The sequence below is a fragment of the Heterodontus francisci genome, chromosome 4, assembly GCF_036365525.1.
Source record: "Heterodontus francisci isolate sHetFra1 chromosome 4, sHetFra1.hap1, whole genome shotgun sequence".
NCBI classification, from domain to species: domain Eukaryota; kingdom Metazoa; phylum Chordata; class Chondrichthyes; order Heterodontiformes; family Heterodontidae; genus Heterodontus; species Heterodontus francisci.
In genome coordinates this window covers 12,381,077-12,401,310 of record NC_090374.1, presented here as the reverse complement: position 1 = coordinate 12,401,310, position 20,234 = coordinate 12,381,077, and positions in this window count along the sequence as shown.

The window sequence follows — 20,234 nt, the reverse complement described above, 5'->3', positions numbered from 1 at the left end:
AATTCCCCTGACGATAAACAATAACATTCTATTAGCTTTCCTAATTACGTGCTGTACCTGCATACTAACCTTTTGCGATTCATGCACTAGGACACCCAGATCCCTCTGCATCTCAGAGCTCTGCAATCTCTCACCATTTAGATAATATGCTTCTTTTTTGTTCTTCCTGCCAAAATGGACAATTTCACATTTTCTCACATTATACTCCATTTGCCAGATCTTTGTCCACTCAATTAACCTATCTATATCCCTTTGTCACCTCCTTACGCTCTCTTCACAACTTACTTTCCTACCAATCTTTGTATCATCAGCCAATTTAGCAACCATACCTTCAGTCCCTTTATCCAAGTCATTTATATAGATTGTAAAACATTGAGGCCCCAGCACTGATCCCTGTGGCACACCACTCGTTACATCTTACCAACTAGAAAATTACCCATTTTTGCCCACTCTCTGTTTCCTGTTCGCTAGCCAATCATATATCCATATCAATATGTTGCCTCCTCCACCATGAGCTTTTATTTTCCGCAATAACCTTTGATGTGGCACCTTATCAAATGTCTTCTAGAAATCTAAGTACAATACATCCACTGGTTCCCCTTTATCCACAGCATATGTTATTTCTTCAAAGAACACCAATAAATTGGTTAAATATGATTTCCCTATCACAAACCCATGTTGATTCTGCCTGATTACCTTCAATTTTTCAAAGTGCTCTGCTATGACATCTTTAATAGCTTCTAACATTTTCCCTATGACAGATGTTAAGCTAACTGGCCTGGTAGTTTCCTGCTTTCTGTCTCCCTCACTTTTTGAATAAAGGAGTTACATTTGCTATTTTCCAATCTGATGGAACCTTCCCTGAATCTAGGGAATTTTGGAAAATTAAAACCAACGCATCAACTATCTTACTAGCCACTTCTTTTCAGACCGTAGGATGAAGTCCATCAGGACCCAGAGACTTGCCAGCTCAGTACCACTTCCCTGGTAATTTGCTTGAGTCCCTCCATATCCTGATTTATAGCTATTTCTGGGATGTTACTTGTATCCTGTATGGTGAGAACCAATGCAAAATACCTGCAATTCATCTGCCTTCTCCTTATTTTCCCTTATTAATTTCCCAGATTCACTTTCGATAGGACCAATGCTCACTTTGTTAGCTTCCTGTCTTTCCTAAACATCATGTATCCTTCAATATTCAGGTCCCAGTCCATATTATCCTGCAGCCATGTCTCTGTAATGGCTATCAGATTGTACTTATTTATTTCTATTTGTGCTATCAGGTCATCTGTTTTGTTTCGAATGCTATGTGCATTCAGATACAGAGCCTTTAGTTTTGTACTTTTATTATTTTTGTAACGCATAAGCTTGACTCCTGATTTACTCTTATATTTGTACTCTCTGTCCCTTCCTGTCAGTCTGTTTATCATTTCCCATATTAATACCTTTCTCCCTTGCCTTGTCTCTAATCTTAATTTACCACATCTTCCCAAATTTGATCCCTTGCCCCCATGCTTTAGGTTAAAACCCTCTCTATCTCCCTACTTATGTGTCTCACTAGAATATTGGTCCCAGCACGGTTCAGGTGAAGACTGCCCCAACAATACAGCCCCCACTTTCCCCAGTACTGGTGCCAATGCCCCACGAACCAGAACCCACTTCTACCACACCAGTCTGTAAGCCATGCATTCATTTCTCTAATCTCATTTCCCCTATGCCAATTTGCTCGTGGCTCAGGTAATAATTCAGAGATTATTACCTTTGAGGTTCTGCTTCTTAATTTGGTGCCTAGCTCCTCATACTGACTGTATAGAACCTCTTTACTTGTCCTGCCTATGTCATTGTTCACTACATGGACCACAACAACTGGATTCTCCCCTCCCACTGTAAGTTCCTCTCCAGCCCTGAGCAGATGTAGAATTGAAAGCTAGTTAGTAATGGTGCCATGAAACCATTTTTGACTGTTGTAAAAGCCCATCTGGTTGACCAGTTATGGCATCAAGGAGCCGTAGCAGAACTGGAATCAATGGGAATCGGGGGAAAACTCTCCGCTGGTTGAAGTCATACCTACCACAAAGGAAGAAGATAACTGTTGTTGTTGGAGGCCAATCATCTCAGCTCCAGGACATCACTGCAGGAGTTCCTAAGGAACCAATGCTCACATTTTAGCTATTCTTTCCCTTTAAAATACTTGTAGAAACTCTTCCTATCTGTTTTAGTATTTCTATCCAGCTTCCTCTCATATTTTAATTTCTCCTTCCTTTGTTTTTAGTCATTCTTTGCTGGTTTCTAAAATCTGTCCAATCTTCTGACCTGCCGCTAATCTTCACAGTACTGTACACTTTTTCTTTCAATTTGATGCGATTGTTCTGACCAGGTGAGAAGGGGTCTCAGGGGTCTCAGGGTTCCCTCCCAGCAAATCCCTGTTTTAACCGTAACAGGGTTTTAGCTCCCCCTTCAGTGAATCCTTGTTCACTGCTCCAATTGTCAGGTAAAGAAATCAGACAGGTTTCCTTAGATTTAAAAAAGAAAGGTAGAAGTTTATTAATATTAAACTCTAATCCGGTTAACGACAATGAATATGCCATGCAGCCATGCTAGCATGCATACGCAATAAACACACACGCAGATAGAGACAGAAAAAGTAGAAGGAATAAAGGGGAAAAGTTTGAGGCAATATCTGGTAGTTACAGTCCTTTACATTCAATGTGTAGTCTTTGGTCTTGCAATTCATTGGAGCCCAGTTCACACTTCAACTTCTTCCGATGTAGGAGTCTTTTCTCTCTTGAGGTTTACGTCTCTGCCATGGGTCCAGTGGTTTGGGGAGAAAGCAAGAGTGAGAGAGTGAGAGAGAGAGAGAGAGAGAGAGAGGCTTCCTTGTTCCAGCCTCAGTTTCACACTGCCATCTGAATTCAAACCGTCCTGTGGCTAGTTCAAAAAACCTGGACCAGCCAGTTAGTCATGTGACCAGCTGGTTTAACAAGTCCTGGCTCTGTGGATTGTATCATCTTAGCATGGTCTGGAATGCTCTTCCTTACATCTTCAATATCTGGTGGTCAAAATCCATTTGGGTTAATTGGAGCAAGGAATAATCCTCTGCCTCCACAAACATTGTCTCTTAGTATGCAAATATCCTTCCAGCCCAGTGCCTGGTGATCTTCAAACAAGTCATTTCTTCACTCCAGCAACAGTTTAAAATCAAGGTTCATATGACAAAATTAATATGCCTCACTCTTGGCAGGTGGGGGTCTGCATGACACAATTCTTAACTTCTGATGAAAGGTCACTAACCTTAAATGTTAATTTTGCTTCTCTCTCCACAGATGCTGCCAGACCTGCTGAGTATTTTTCAGCACATTTTTGTTTTTGTTTCAGATTTCCAGCATCTGCAGTATTTTGCTTTTATTACTATCCTTAACTTCCTTAGTTAGCCACGGATGGTGCATCCTTCCCTTAGTCTTTCTTTCTCAATGGAACATATCTTTGCTGAGGGTTATGAAATATCTCTTTAAACGTCTGCCACTGCATCTCTACTGTCTTACCTTTTAATCTATTTTCCCAGTTCACTTTAGCCAACTCTGCCCTGATAACTTTGTAATTACCTTTATTTATGCCTAAGACACTAGTTTTAGACCCACACATCTCACCCTCAAACTAAATGTGAAATTCTATCATATTATTATCACTGTTGCCTAGAGGCACCTTTACTATGAGGTCATTAATTAATCCTGTCTCATTGCACATTACCAGGTTTAAAATAGCCTGCTCCCTGGTTGGCACTAGAATCTACTGCACTAAAAAATTGTCCCAAATATACTCTATGAACCCATCTTCAAGACTATTTTTGCCGATCTGATTTGTCTAATCTATATGAAGATGAAATCACTCATGATTATTGCAGAACCTTTCTTAGAAGCCCCCATTATTTCTTCCTATATAGTTTACCCTACAGTGTAGCTATTGTTAGGGGGCCTATAAATTATTTCCACAAGTGACTTCTTACATTTCCTATTTCTTATCTCTAATCAAACTGATTCTACATCTTGACTTTTTGAAATAAAGTCATCTCTCACTACTACACTAATGTCACCCTTAATTAATAGAACTACACCACCACCTTTTCCTAGCTTCCTGTCCTTCCAAAATGTCAAATACCCTTGATTATTTAGGCCCCAGCCTTGGTCACCTTGCAACCATGTCTCTGTAATGGCTATCAGGTCATACATATTTATTTCTATTTGTGATATCAGTTCATCCGTTTTGTTATGAATGCTGATTGCATTCAGATACAGAATCTTTAATTCTGTCTTTTTACCACTCTTGCAAACTCTGGCCTTAACTGTTGGTCCACTCTTTAGTTTATATGCTCTGTCTCTTCCTGACACATTCTGGTTATCGTTACCCATATCACTACCCTGCTCTATTGCTTTACCTTTTCTCTTTAATTTACCACATCTCCCCTCATGTGATCCCTCCCCCCACTGTTTAGTTTAAAGCCCTCTCTACTACCCTCATTATACAACTCGCTAGAACACTGGTCCCAGCACAGTTCAGGTGAAGACTGTCCCCAAGGGACAGCTCCCACTTTCCCCAGTACTGGTGCCAATGCCCCATGAATCGAAATCCATTTCTCCCACACAAATCTTTGAGCCACATCTGATCTTATTAACCCTACACCAATTCACTTGTGGTTCAGGCAGTAATCCAGAGATTATTATCTTTGTGGTTTTACTTTTTAATTTAGCCCCTAGCTGCTCATACTCCCTATGCAGAACCTCTTTCCTGGTCCTGTCTGTGTCATTGGTACCCACATGGACCACGACAACTGGATCCTCCCCCTCCCACTGCAAGTTCCTCTCCAGCCCTGAGCAAATATCCCAAACCCTGGCACTGGGCAGGCAACACAGCCACCTGGACTCATGATCTCAACTGCAGAGAATTGTGTCTATCTCCCTGACTATACTGTCCCCTACTACCACTACATTCCTATTCCCCCCCCCCCCAACCCACTTGAATGCACCATGGTGCCATGGTCAGTTCTCTCATCCACCCTACAGTCCTCGCTCTCGTCCATACAGGTTGCAAGAACCTCAAACCTGTTGGACAATTGCAAGGGCTGAGGCTCCTCCACTTCTACCTTCTCGAACCTCTTGCCTGCCTCACTCTCTAGTCTCTTAATGAGCCATTGCTAAAAGGAACTTAGCTACATAATCTTGCTGATACAATGCATCAAAGCGGCAAAGCTAATCGTGGTGATCTACATCCTGTCCCTCTCTTCCCACACCCCAGCACTGAGCAAGTTCTCACCTGATGCCTCACCTTTTACTGTAAGAGCCCAGCCCCTCTCCCCTCCTCCCCCTGCCTCACTTACAGTAAATACTTTGGGAAAATTTTGAGTTCATGTTTCTAGCCAAGTATTTAACAACCTGTCAATAACCTTCCTGCATGTTTACCCTCCCAGGCATTCATTCATTTGCTGACTGAATGACCTGATGATGCAATTGCATCAGGCATATTGGGCCAGATTTTGCTGGAGTGGGGCCCTGTGCCAAGTTAGCTAGATCTGCAATTGCACGTTTTGATGTTAATATTTTTTGCCTACAAATTTGATGGAAGTGTGAGTTGATAACAGTGAGGTGAGAGCATTGGTACATCTGGGACCTTGGTGAACAAAAAGACCATGAGTGCATCTCCTTAACCGATGAGATTTAACGATTGAAAAAGAAACAGAGGAAAAGCTGAGAGGAAATGTGAATTAGAGTCGAATCAGGTCAGAAAGAAAAATAAAGAAAAGGAGCAACTGATTGGATTTAGAGAGAAAGAAAAGAAACAGAACGGAAGACAAAAATTAAACTTAAACGTTGACATTTTAAAGTCTCCAGCAACAATTCACTGCCTGAAGGAATGAGACGCCGCATGTTAATTGTTCCCTTTCAGGGTCAGAGAAGTTGATTGAATGACATTAACAATTATCACATGGCGAGAAGGGTACTTACACTGTTAGTTACTAGACACTAATTTCTGTAGCGAGTTTAACGGGTAATTAATGTGCAAATGTAGCAACTTCATTAAACTCACAGGAAGTTTGAAGGCGAAATGCTGTTTTCGCAAAGTTAATGGTGAAGCAGTGCAAATCATCCAGCAACTTGTGACGATTCACAATATACGGGGTATCTCCTCCCCACTACAAGTTGTTGGATGCTTAATACCAGTGAACATGATTCACACACGGGAATAGTTTCAGCAATCCAGCCCATTGGGATCTTTGGTTTCATGCAGATCTAGATAAATCGCACATGACATTTTGATTGGGAGGCTTTAGCCCAACTGGTCTCTGAGTTAATGGGCTGTATTTTCCAGCAGGCATCGGGATCCCAATGTTGGGCCTACATGGGAGTCCCGAGCCCACCCATCTCGTCAAGGTGCCCATCAACTCAACATCCCGGGAGGTGGCCACCTAAATGGCGGCCTCTGTGTTTGCTGTCCTATTAAGGACAGTGGGTGGATTCCCGAAGATGGAGGCCCAATCAGAGGGCTGGCAGCAATATCAGACTGGCAGCCTCACCAGGCGAGGTGGGTGCTGCTGTGGAGGCACTCTCAGCGCCTGCATAGACGTAATAAATTAAAGAGGCCCGAAGCGGGTAGGGCTATTGAGTTGGAGGGAAAACCCCTCCACTAAATATTCACAGACAGGGATGTGGCCTTTCATTCACCCGTTCCTGTTATTGGGTTATGGAGTCTCCGGCTCTGAAAGCCCACTGGTCTCCCACCAGGAGGCCGCCTCAAATGAACTGGCAGCCTCTCCACTCATTGGGGGGGGTGGGTGCCACTCCTACATAGGAACATAGGAATATAGGAACAGGAGTAGGCCATTCAGCCCCTCGAGCCTGTCCCGCCATTCAATGAGATCATGGCTGATCCGCGGCCTAACTCCATATACCTGCCTTTGGCCCATATCCCTTAATATCTTTGCTTAACAAAAATCTATCTACCTCAGATTTAAAATTAACAACTGTTCTAGCTTCAACTGCTGTTTGTGGGAGAGCGTTCCAAACCTCTACCACCCTTTGCGTGAAGAAGTGCTTCCTAACATCTCTCCTGAACGGTCTGGTCCTAATTTGTAGACTATGCCCCCTAGTTTTAGAATCTTCAACCAGTGGAAATAGTTTATCTTTATCTAGCCTGTCTTTTCCTGTTAATATCTTGAAGACTTCAATCAGATCACCCCTTAACCTTCTAAATTCTAGCGAAAACAGGCCTAATTTGTGTAATCTCTCCTCGTAACTTAACCCCTGTAGTCCAGGTATCATTCTTGTAAACCTACTTTGCACTCCCTCCAAGGCCAATATATCCTTCCTAAGGTGTGGTGCTCAGAACTGCTCTCAGTACTCCAAGTGGGGTCTAACCAGGGTTTTGTACAGCTACAGCATAACCTCTGTGTCTTTATACTCCAATCCTCTGGATATAAAGGCTAGCATTCCATTAGCCTTTTTGATTATTTTCTGCACTTGCTCGTGGCATTTTAAAGATCTATGCACCTGAACCCCCAAGACTCTTTGGACATCCACTGTACTTAACCTCTTCCCACTTATAACGTACCCTGCTCTATCCTTTTTTGGTCCAAAATGGATAACTTCACACTTGCCCACATCGAAATCCATCTGCCACAGTTTTGCCCACTCATCTAGTCTGTCAATATCCCTTTGTAATTTTATGCTATCATCTAGACTGTCTACAATGCCACCTAACTTTGTGTCATCAGCAAATTTGGATATATGACTTACTATGCCATCATCCAAGTCGTTAATGAATAATTGAGGCCCCAACACCGATCCCTGCAGGACACCACTAGTCACATCCTGCCAATTGGAGTACTTATCCATTATCCCCACTCTCTGTCACATACCACTCAAACAACTTCCTAACCATGTCAATAATTTGCCCTCAACTCCATGGGCTTCTACCTTTGTTAACAGTCTCTTATGTGGGACTTTATCAGATGCCTTCTGGAAGTGCATATAAATAACATCCACAGACATTCCCCTGTCCACTACCTTAGTCACCTCTCCAAAAAATTCAATGAGATTTGTCAGGCATGACCTTCCCGTCATGAATCCGTGCTGGCTGTCCCTGATTAACTGAAATTTTTCGAGGTGTTGAGTCACCCTATCCTTGATTATAGACTCCAGCAACTTGCCCACCACAGATGTCAGGCTAACTTGGCTGTAATTTCCTTGGTTCCCCCTTTCACCCTTCTTAAAAAGTGGAGTGACATGTGCAACTTTCCAATCCAGAGGGACCACTCCTGAATCTAGGGAACTCTGAAAGACAATAGTTAGGGCGTCTACAATGTGCTCCCCTACTTCCTTTAACACCCTCGGATGGAAACCGTCAGGTCCTGGCAACATTTCACTCTTTAGTTGCATTAATTTCCTTGTTACTGATGTTTTACTTAAGTTAACTGTATTAAGTCCCTGTCCCCTATCGGCTATTAATTTTTTCGGGACTTCCGGCAAGTTATCCTCCTTTTCAACTGTAAATACTGAGGCAAAGTCATTGTTCAACATGTCTGCCATTTCCCCATTATCAATGACAATATCTACAGTTTCAGTTTTTAGTGGGCCGACATTGCTCTTGACCACCCGCTTTCCCTTTATGTAACTCTAAAATTTCTTCTTATTGATTTTGATCTCCCTTGCAAGTTTCCTTTCATAATCCCTTTTAGTAGCTCTTATAAGCTGCTTTGTGACCTTTGCTGATCTTTTTATCGATCCCATTCGGTCGGATCTGTGCTGTGTTTTGCATTTTTGTAAGCCCATTTTGTTTTATGCTACCCCTAATCTCTTTAGTTGTCCATGGCTGTTTTTTCTGTGAAGTGGAGCCTTTTCCTCTCAGGGGTATATACTCACTCTGTATTTCGTTAAATGTTTCTTTAAATATTCTCCACTGTTCTTCAGTCGTTTGACCCATTAACAGATCTACCCAGTTTACCGTGGACAGTCTCTGTCTCATCCCGGTAAAGTCAGCCTTACCCAAGTCTAAAATTGTAGCAGCTGATTCGTACTTTTCACTTTCAAACGCTGCCTTGAATTCGATCATGTTGTGATCACTATTTGAGAAATGTTCACACACGGTTTGGCTACTAATTAAATTTAGCTCATTACCCATAACTAAATCTAATATTGCCTGTCCCCTTGTTACATCTAGGACATATTGCTGTAGGAAACTATCCTGGACACATTACAGAAATTCACTACCTTTCAGACAGGTGCTAGTCTGCCTTTCCCAATCTATGTGTAAGTTAAAAACCCCCATTAATATTACTTTGCCTTTGTTACACACTTGCCTAATTTGTGCAATTATACAATCTAACACCTCAGAACTGCTACCAGGGGGTCTCTCCACAATACCTATTACAATTTTAGATCCTTTTCTGTTCCTCAATTCCATCCATAAGGTCTCCACTGGATGCTTTCCCTTCATTATATCCTCCCTCACCAATGAGGTGATATTGTTTCTAATCAGTAAGGCTACTCCACCCCCTCTGCCATTTTCCCTGTCCCTCCTGTAAACTTTGTAACCAGGTATATTGAGTTCCCAGTCCCGACCATCCTGCAGCCACGTCTCCGCAATGGCCACCACATCATAATCTTCCATTTGAATTTGCGCCTGCAGCTCATTTAGTTTATTCCTTACACACCGTGCATCTATATATAGAACTCTTATTTGGGCTATACCCCTAACCTGTCCCTCAGCACTGTTGCTTTATTTGCCTGTTTATTATTTCTCTCTTCCGGTTTAACCAGTATACTTCTTGTAGTTTTGCCATTACCTGCAGTTCCTGAAGTTGGGTTCCTGACTGTTTCTTTACTCTCTGTCCTGTTACTTGTTTTTGAAACTGTATTGACTTCCCCTGAGGCCTCCCCCTCCCCCCCCATTTACTAGTTTACAGTCCTTGTGACCACCCTATTTATCCTTTCCGCTAGGACACTGGTCCCAGATCGGTTCAGGTGGAGCCCGTCCCAACGGTACAGTTCCCTCCTGTCCCAATACTGATGCCAGTGCCCCATGAAATGGAACCCCTCTTTCCCACACCACTCCTTTAGCCACGTGTTTACTTCCCTAATTTTCTTATCCCTATGCCAATTTGCACGTGGTTTGGGTAATAATCCAGAGATTAAAACCCTTGAGGACCTGTTTTTTAATTTTGTTCCTAGTTCCTGATAATCCCCAAACAGGTCCTCTTGCCTAGTCTTGCCTATGTTGTTTGTGCCAACGTGGACCACAACAACTGGATCCTCCTCCTCCCTCTCCAGTATCCTTTCAAACCGGTTAGAGATGTCCCTCACCCTGGCACCGGGGAGGCAACATACCATGCGGGACTCTCGGTCCTGTGTACAAAGGATGCTATCAGTATCCCTAATTATGGAATCCCCTACCACTGCCACTTTTCTTTTTGCTCCCTCCACTTGAATGGTCTCCTGTACCACGGTGCAGTGGTCAGTTTGCTCATCCTCCCTACAGTCCTTTTCCTCATCCACTCAGGGAGCAAGTACCTCGTACCTGTTAGACAAGGTCAAGAGCTGAGGCTCCTCCATTGCTGAATTCAGGATCCCTCTACCTGCCTCACTTGCAGTCACCCCCCTCCTGTCCCTGACCACTGGCCGAATTTGAGATGCTTAATCTGCATGCCTTAAGCACAGTGTCCAGGAGCCTCTCCCCCTCCATGATGTGCTGCAGTGTCTGAAGCTCTGACTCTAGCCTGTCAACTCTGAGCCAAAGTTCTTCGAGCTGCAAGCACTTGCTGCAGATGTGGTCACTGTGGCTCGCAATGGGATTTAACAGCTCCTATGTCATGCAGCTATGGCACATCGCCTGCCCTGCCGTCTCTACTTTACTTTAGTTAATTAACTTTTCAAATTAGTTTTTCAAATTTAGTGCAGATTCCCGACCAGTTTTCCTGTGACGTCACCTTTTTCAGATTTTTCTCAGTTTCAGTTGGAACACTGAAGCAGCGAAAGCAGCTCCGCCCCTCCAGGTCCACTCTACCTCCGCTCCCCGGTGACTAGGTCGCGAAATCCCCAAGGTAAGTTATTTATAGTCACAGGTCCGATGCTCCGCCCCTCCGGGTCCGCTCCAGCTCCGCTCCCCGGTGACTAGGCCGCGAAATCCCCAAGGTAAGTTATTTATACTCACAGCTCCGATGCTCCGCCCCTCCAGGTCCACTCTACCTCCGCTCCCCGGTGACTAGGCCGCGAAATCCCCAAGGTAAGTTATTTATACTCACAGCTCCGATGCTCCGCCCCTCCAGGTCCACTCTACCTCCGCTCCCCGGTGACTAGGCCGCGAAATCCCCAAGGTAAGTTATTTATAGTCACAGCTCTGATGCTCCGCCCCTCCGGGTCCACTCTACCTCCGCTCCCCGGTGACTAGGCCGCGAAATCCCCAAGGTAAGTTATTTATAGTCACAGCTCCGATGCTCCGCCCCTCCGGGTCCGTTCTACCTCCGTTCCCTGGTGCGATGCCTTGTGCATTACAATATAGACACTTCCCACCCAACCCAAGACCATGCGATCTCCTGGGAGAGGCGAAAAACCAGATTAAAAACCCAGGCCAATTTAGGAAAAAAAATCTGGGAAATTCCTCTCCGATCCCCTTAGGTGATCAAAAACTAGTCCAGGAGATCAGCCTGGTCCCAATAAGTCAATGCTTTACCAGACAATTGCTTTTACGCTTCTATTTAGCTGACACCATCTGAACTACAGGCATAAAATAACAGCGCCAGCGCAAAATGCCTCCTAAGTGAGGCCTAAATGGATCTAATTGGCTTCCCTCCTCTGCAGAGCAGGCAGCAGACCCAGTTCCCAGTCCATCCCTGGAAAAGACCTCCCCGCCCCTCCCCCCAACACCTCCAATCCCATTTCCACAGGGCCAGGAAAATTCAGTCCAATATCTCCCAGTGTTCTTGGGGACTGTTTTCTCTCTCTTTCTCTCTCTCTCTCTCCCTCTTTCTTATCAGTTTGGCTCATTCATTAACGTTTTCACCTCTGTGTCAATGAGCTGTGGGTTCAAGCGTGCATTTTGACTCAAGTCATTGCTCAGACCCTTTATTCAGGATCCTTGCAAGAGGCAGCTTCAACAGCAGGTCCAGATCTGCAAAGAAAGGTTTGCAATAATATAGAACCTTTCATGATCTTAGTCTCTCCCAAAGTGCTTTATAGCCAATGTTGTACCTTTGAGGTTTGTCACTGTTGTAATGTAGGAAAGGCAGCAGCCAATTGGCGCATAGCAAGATCCCACAAACAGCAATGTGATTAACAACCAGATAATCTGTTTTTGTCATTGAGTCATAGAGTTATACGGCACAGAAACAGGCCCTTCGGCCCATCATGTCTGTGCTGGCCATCAAGCCCCATTTTCCAGCACTTGGCCCGTAGCCTTGTATGCCATGACGTTTCAAGTGCTCATCAAAATACTTCTTAAATGGTGTGAGGGTTCCTGCCTCTACCACCTCATCAGGCAGCGTGTTCCAGATTCCAACCACCCTCCGGGTGAAAAAGTTTTACCTCAAATCCCCTCTAAACCCCCTGCCCCTTACCTTAAATCTATGCCCCCTGGTTATTGACCCCTCCACTAAGGGAAATAGTGTCTTCCTATCTAATCTATCAATACCCCTCATAATTTCATAATTTTGTATACCTCAATCATGTCCCTCCTCAGTCTTCTCTGCTCCAAGGAAAACAACCCTCGCCTTTTCAGTCTCTCTTCATAGCTGAAATGCTCCAGCCCAGGTATCATCCTGGTGAATCTCCTCTGCACCCTCTCCAGTGCAATCACATTCTTCCTATAGTGTGGTGACCAGAACTGTACACAGCACTCCAGCTGTGGCCTAACTAGTGTTTTATACAGCTCCGTCATAACCTCCCTGCTCTTATATTCTATGCCTCGGCTGATAAAGGCAAATATTCCATATGCCTTCCTAACCACCTTATCTACCTGTGCTGCTGCCTTCAGTGATCAATGGACAAGTATACCTCTGACCCTCTGCACTTCCTAGGGTCCTACCATCCATTGTATATTCCCTTGCCTTGTTAGACCTCCCAAAATGCATCACCTCACACAAATGGATTAAATTCCATTTGCCACTGCCCCGCCCATCTTACCAGCCCATCTATATTGTCCTGTAATCTAAGGCTTTCCTCCTCACCATTTACAACATCACCAATTTTCGTGTCACCTGCAAACTTACTGATCATACCTCCTCTGTGTTGTTGGTTGAGGGATAAATATTGTCCAGGACACCAGGGAGAACTCCCTGCTCTTCTTCAAAATAGTGGCCATGGGATAATTTGCATCCATCTTAAAGAGTAGACAGGAGCCTTGGTTTAACATATCATCCGACAGTGCAGCACTCCCTCAGTACTGACCCTCCAACAGTGCAGCACTCCCTCAGTACTGACCCTCCGACAGTGCAGCACTCCCTCAGTACTGACCCCCCCCTCAGTACTGACCCTCCAACAGTGCAGCACTCCCTCAATACTGACCCTCCAACAGTGCAGCACTCCCTCAGGACTGACCGACAGTGCAGCACTCCCTCAGTACTGACCCTCCGACAGTGCGGCACTCCCTCAGTACTGACCTTCCGACGGTGCAGCACTCCCTCAGTACTGACCCTCCGACAGTGCAGCACTCCCTCAGTACTGACCCTCCAACAGTGCAGCACTCCCTCAGTACTGACCCTCCGACAGTGCAGCACTCCCTCAGTACTGACCCTCCAACAGTGCAGCACTCCCTCAGTACTGACCCTCCGACAGTGCAGCACTCCCTCAGTACTGACCCTCCAACAGTGCAGCACTCCCTCAGTACTGACCCTCCGACAGTGCAGCACTCCCTCAGTACTGACCCTCCAACAGTGCAGCACTCCCTCAGTACTGACCCTCCAACAGTGCAGCACTCCCTCAGTACTGACCCTCCAACAGTGCAACATTCCCTCAACGGAACTTTGCTACATAGTCTTGCCAACACAATGCATCAAAGGGCAAAGCTAATCGAGGTTATCTGCAACCCCTCCCCCTCCTCGTCCTACATTGGACCATTCCTCCATCAACCCCAACACCTCATCCTTTTCCCACAGCACCTTCCCCTGCAATCGCAGGAGGTGTAATACCTGCCGTTTTACCTCCTCTCTCCTCACTATCCAAGGCCCCAAACATTCCTTTCAGGTGAAGCAGCAATTTGCTTGTCCTTCTTTCAATGCAGTATACTGTATTCGCTGCTCACATTGCAGTCACCTCCACATTGGGGAGACCAAACGCAGATCGGGTGACCGCTTTGTGGCAAACCTTCGCTCAGTCTGAAAGCAGGACCCCGAGTTCCGGTCGTCTGTCATTTTAAATCACCATCCTGCTCTCATGTCCACATTTCTGTCCTTGGCCTTCGACAATGAAGTTCAACCTAAACTCGAGGAACAGCACCTCATCTTGCGATTCGGCACTCTACAGCCTTCTGGACTCAATATTGAGTTCAACAACTTCAAACCATTTTGATTGAGTTTTTTGCCATGTACCAGTCTTAAACTGTTTTGTCATGTTTTTGCTTATGGACAGAGTTATTCATCATTCTGCCATTAACACACTCTCTGGACAAATGCTTTGTCTTTTACTACGGCTGTTACAACTCCCTTTCCTTTTAGTTACATGACATCTTTGTCATTTAATCTCTCCTGCCTCCATCCTATCACAGACCCTTTTGTTCTTCTTCCTCCCTCCCCCCTTTCACTTGCTCAAGTTACATTTCTGTGACATTTCTAACCTTTGCCAGTTCTGGTGAAGGGTCACTGACCTGAAACGTTAACTCTGCTTCTCTCTCCACAGATGCTGCCAGACCTGCTGAGAATTTCCAGCACTTTCTGTTTTTATTTCAGATTTCCAGCATCCGCAGTATTTTGCTTTTATTTTATTTCACTCTCACAGACACTTATATCCTGTTTTCTGTGACCAAGGTGGACCTGCGAGGAGACAGGCACCGGCCAGCAGGAGTTCCAGCAGCTTAATCGAGTCTGTGAGAGGCCAGGGAAAGAGTGAGACCAAGGTGGACCTGCCCGGGGACAGGCACGGGCAAGCGGGAGTTCCAGCAATTTAAAAGAGGCTGCGAGAGGCCAGAGACAGAGCGAGACCAAGCGGACCTGCGAGGAGACAGGCACGGGCAAGAGGGAGTTCCAGCAGTCTAAAAGAGGCATACTCTCACACACTCTCACAGAGACAGCGAGAGAGTTTCAGGACTGACATCACAGTTCAGAAAGTGACGCGTTGCAAGAGGAGGCAGCTGATTGGTATTTAGGAACAGGTGGGTATTTCTACCCATTTTTATTACTTTCAATAGCAGAAGTAAAAGTAAAGGTAGGGAATTTAGATTGTGGTAGGTAGTGTTTGGAGTAAAATAAGGTCCCTAGCGTAATTAGTATTCTAAATTAAAGGGAGTAATTAAGGAGCTTAATCTAAGGCTAAGTCATGGCAGGAGAGCTCAGCCCCATGGCATGTTCCTCCTGTGCCATGTGGGAAATCAGGGGCACTTCCAGCGCCATCGAAGCCGGAGACTCCGTCTCACAAAGAGGGGGCCGCCGACAGTAAAGGCCACACCCGCTGCCCAAACAGTGCTGTCAGAGGGGATTCCCCTCCAATCGGAGGGGACCGCTGCCTTCCCTCCATTAAATTATTTATTTTTTAGTCTCCTAGGTTGCCTTCATTTGGAGGTGACTTTGCGTTCTCCAAGCTGTCTCAGCAACATCCACCTCTCTCCAGCAGCCTTGGGGGTCCACCCGCCGTCCTTAATTGGGCGGTGAGCTTGGAGGTGGCCAATTAGGAGACTGCACCCGCGAATATCCCTGTGTCGAATTCGCTCCAGACAAATGCGGACTCGAGACCCCCATTTTGTCCCAACAGCGGGGTCCCAAAGTTCACGGGAAAATCAGCCCAATATTTCAGGTCAATGACCTTTCATCGGAATTTCAGTTGCTGAATAACCTCCGCTATTTCGAGTTATATTACATAGAATCATTTTGCAACATCAGATCAATAGGAGGCCATTTAACCCATCAAGCCTGTTCCAATATTTAATTAGATCATGGCTGCTCAGCAACTTAACTCCACATACCCACATCTCTTAATACCTATGGATAACTAAAATCTATCAATCACGGATTTAAATTAATAATTAATCTAGCATCAATTGCCATTTGTGTGTAGAAGTGTTTCCTAATTTCACTGTTGAAAGGTTTGGACCATCTTGTAAATCAGGGTTGTCCAACATATGGCCTGTGGGCCAGAATCCGGCTCAACAAATGTTTCCATCCGGCCCACCAAAGGTGAGAAATTCCCACTGGAAATCTGTCATTGGCTTCTTCCGACCCGTCAAATCTTTTAGTGACTGACAACGGCAGCAGCTCCTTTACTGACAGGGAGGAGACGCCTCATTGTGCATGTCCTCCTTTACCAAGATGGCAGACACTCTTCAGAACCTGATGTTCTACTCCTAGCGTCTCCTGGGCTGAGCTGCACATTGGCCAGCGCTTCCCACCCAAACTCCATTCCTAGTGCGGCCTTCCCAGCCTTGAGCTCAGGTGCCAGGCCCAGCTCTGGCTCTGCCTGCTTACAGACGAGGCCTGGACCTCAGGCCCCAGGCTCTTCATCTCTGCCACCATCACCGAGGAGGAGCCACCTGAGTAGGCGACAGGGCCCAGGCCTGGGACCTAGGGGCAGGGTACCGGGTTAACCAGGCCCTGGGAACAGGGTGCCAGGGTAACCAAGAGTAGGGTGCGAGGGTAATGGAGAGTAGGGTGCTGGGGTAACCAGGCCCTGCAAACAGGGTGGTTAGACACAGAGGGATGGGGGAGAGATAAGCACACAAAGAGACAGAGTGAGAGAAGCACAGAGACAGGCAGGAACAAAGGCATACAGAGACAGAGAGAGACAGAAAAATAGAGACAGAGAGAGAGAGACACACACACAGAGAAACAGAGAGACACAGAGAGGAAATGAGAGCGATCAAGATCACTCCTGACAGATGGATAACTTTCCAGAATATTCCACATCACTGCATCAAGTAGACAATTTTTGTCTACTTCTGCAAGCAAAAACAATGCCAGATATCTCACTAAATCAGTGTTCAACATAGTGACGAGAAAGTAAATTTAAAAATTATTCTTCTCATTTAAAGCTTGTTCACAAAAGTGAATATTTTTTGTTGTTTTAATTAATAGCAAAATAAATTTCCAATATCTTTATCTTTCTGAAATTTGCTCACCGGCCCCCTACGCAGGACTAAAATTATAATGTGGCCCCTCAAGTGAAAAGGTTGGACACCCCTGTTATAGATGGTACACACTGCTGCTACTGTGCGTCGGTGGTGGAGGGAGTGAATGTTTGTAGATGGGGTGCCTATCAAGTGGGCTGCTTTGTCCTGGATGGTGTTGAGCTTCTTGAGTGTTGTTGGAGCTGCACCCATCCAGGCAAGTGGAGAGTATTCCAGTACACTCCTGACTTGTGCCTTGGGCAGGCTTTGGGGAGTCAGGAGGTGAGAATTCAGCATAGAATTCCAAGCCTCTGACCTGCTCTTGTAGCCACAGTATTTATGTGATTGATCCAGTTAAATTTCTGGTGAATGGTGACACTCCCTTGTGACCTTATGATGGAGGGAAGGTCATTAATGAACATGCCTCGGTTCTGTAATGCTTAATACTCTCACCTCACAAAAATCTGTCATTCTCAGATCTGTGATTCTCAATTGACCCTCCACCCCCTCTCCCATTCCCCCCTCCCTCTCCCCCACCAGCATCAACAGCTTTTTGGGGAAAGAGTTCCAGATTTTCATTACCCTCTATGTGAGGAAGTGCTTCTTGATATCACCTCTGAATAGCCTGGCTCCAATTTTAAGGTTGTGCCCCCTTGTTCTCTTCCCTAGCTTTTAGTGATTTCTGTATTTAGACCCCTAAATCTCTGCTCCTGCACAGTTCCTCACTTCTCACCATTTAAAAAGTCCATCTTTCTTGGATCAGAAGTGTATGACACTTTCCCACATTAAATCCTTGGCATCCAACACAGAAGTCCTCGAGGTGTCCAACATCCCCAGCTTATACACACTACTGAGCCAGCGGCGCTTGAGATGGCTTGGCCATGTGAGCCACATGGAAGATGGCAGGATCCCCAAGGACACATTGTACAGCGAGCTCGTCACTGGTATCAGACCCACCGGCCGTCCATGTCTCCGCTTTAAAGACGTCTGCAAATGCGACAGGTCGTGGGAGTCAGTTGCCAGTGATTGCCAGAGCTGGCGGGCAGCCATAAAGGCGGGGCTAAAGTGTGGCGAGTCGAAGAGACTTACCAGTTGGCAGGAAAAAAGACAGAATTGCAAGGGGAGAGCCAACTGTGTAACAGCCCCGACAACCAATTTTATCTGCAGCACCTGTGGAAGAGTCTGTCACTCTAGAATTGGCCTTTATAGCCATTCCAGGCGCTGCTCCACAAACCACTGACCACCTCCAGGCGCTTACCCATTGTCTCCCGAGACAAGGAGGCCAAAGAGAGAGAGAAAACAGAAACACCCCTTTATATTCCAGCCCTCTTGATACCATTAGCCTTTTACATTGATTTTTGTACCTCTTCCCTAGCTTTTAGTGATTTCTGTATTTAGACCCCTAAATCTCTGCTCCTGCACAGTTCCTCACTTCTCACCATTTGGAAAGTCCATCTTTCTTGGATCAGAAGTGTATGACACTTTCCCACATTAAACCCCATCTGCCACAGTTTTTTCCCACTCGCCTAATCTCTCAATGTTCCTTGGCAAATTTCTGTTCCCATCTACACTATATACTATTTGTCATCAGTAAACACATACTGTGTTCTATTCCTTCATCCAAGTAATTTATAATGATAGTGAAAAGCTGTGCAGGCAGTACAGATTCCAGAGGGCACTGCTAGTCACATCCTGACAATTTGGGTATATATCCATTATCCCTACTCTGTCTCCTGTCTCCTAACCAATTTTCCTAGCCAAGCCAGTAGCTTACCTCCAGTTACATGCACTCTCATCATTGTTAACAGGCTCTAATGTGAAACCTTGTCCAATACCTCCTGGAAGTTCATATAAATAACACTCATAATCACACCCTTATCCTCAAAAAATTCAAAATTCAAAGCATTTCTGCCACATAACCTACTCTTTACAAATCCATGCTCTCTCTGGTCAGTTCATATTTCACCAAATTCTCAGTCGGACTCATAATACATTCTAGTGGCATTCTCACAGCTGACATTAGACGAATAGGCTTATAATTTCCTAATTTATCTGTTACCCTTCTTAAGTTGTGGAGTGGCATTAGCAGTTTTACAATCCAAGGGGGCAATTCCTAAATTGTGAGAGTTGCGTAACATTTACAGCACAGAAACAGGCCATTTGGCCCATCTCCTCCACCATAGTTCATCTAAGCCTATCCCCATTTCCTTCTATTACTCCCTCCCCATGTATCTATCTACTGTATCTTGCTTAAAATAACTGTAACAAAACCACCTTACTAGTGCAAAAATGACACTAACAGTGGAGCCACTTACCTGAGGTGGTGATAGAGTGTGTCCGACCCGGCCCGACCCGAGCCGAGCCTGAATGATGGACCTGGAAGTGCGACCCGACCCAACCCAAACCCGAGACACGTCGTTGTGTCCCGTCTGGTTCGGGTCAGCTAGTTGACCTTTAATTCACCTCAATTATTCCTGTGATTGCAAGTTCCACGCTCAAACCATTCTTTGGGTGAAGAAGTTTCTCCTGAACCACAGCCAGTTCAGTCTTTCTGGAAAGTTGTTTATAATCAGGTCCAATTGTTTGGCATAATGCCAAGTGACTAATTATCAAACCGCAACACAGAGGAAGGCCATTTAGCCCATTGTGTCGGTGCCAGCTCTTTGAAAGAGCGATCCAATTAGTCCCACTTCTTCCACTCATTCCCAAAACATTGCTAATTTTTTTGCCCGTCAAGTATTTATCAAGACCACAGGTTTGGAGATTTGTCCTGATAATGTCTGCCTTAACTTCTGAGGCGGACAGCCTGGTCTTGGCATTTGCCAGTCAGTTGGGACAAGGCTGAGAGAGCATCGGCCAAATCTTCTGATGTGGCCCTTCATCTGGCACCTTCACACTCTCACTCTCGCTGTTCCCAGTCACTTATTATGAGCCCGGAATCCAGG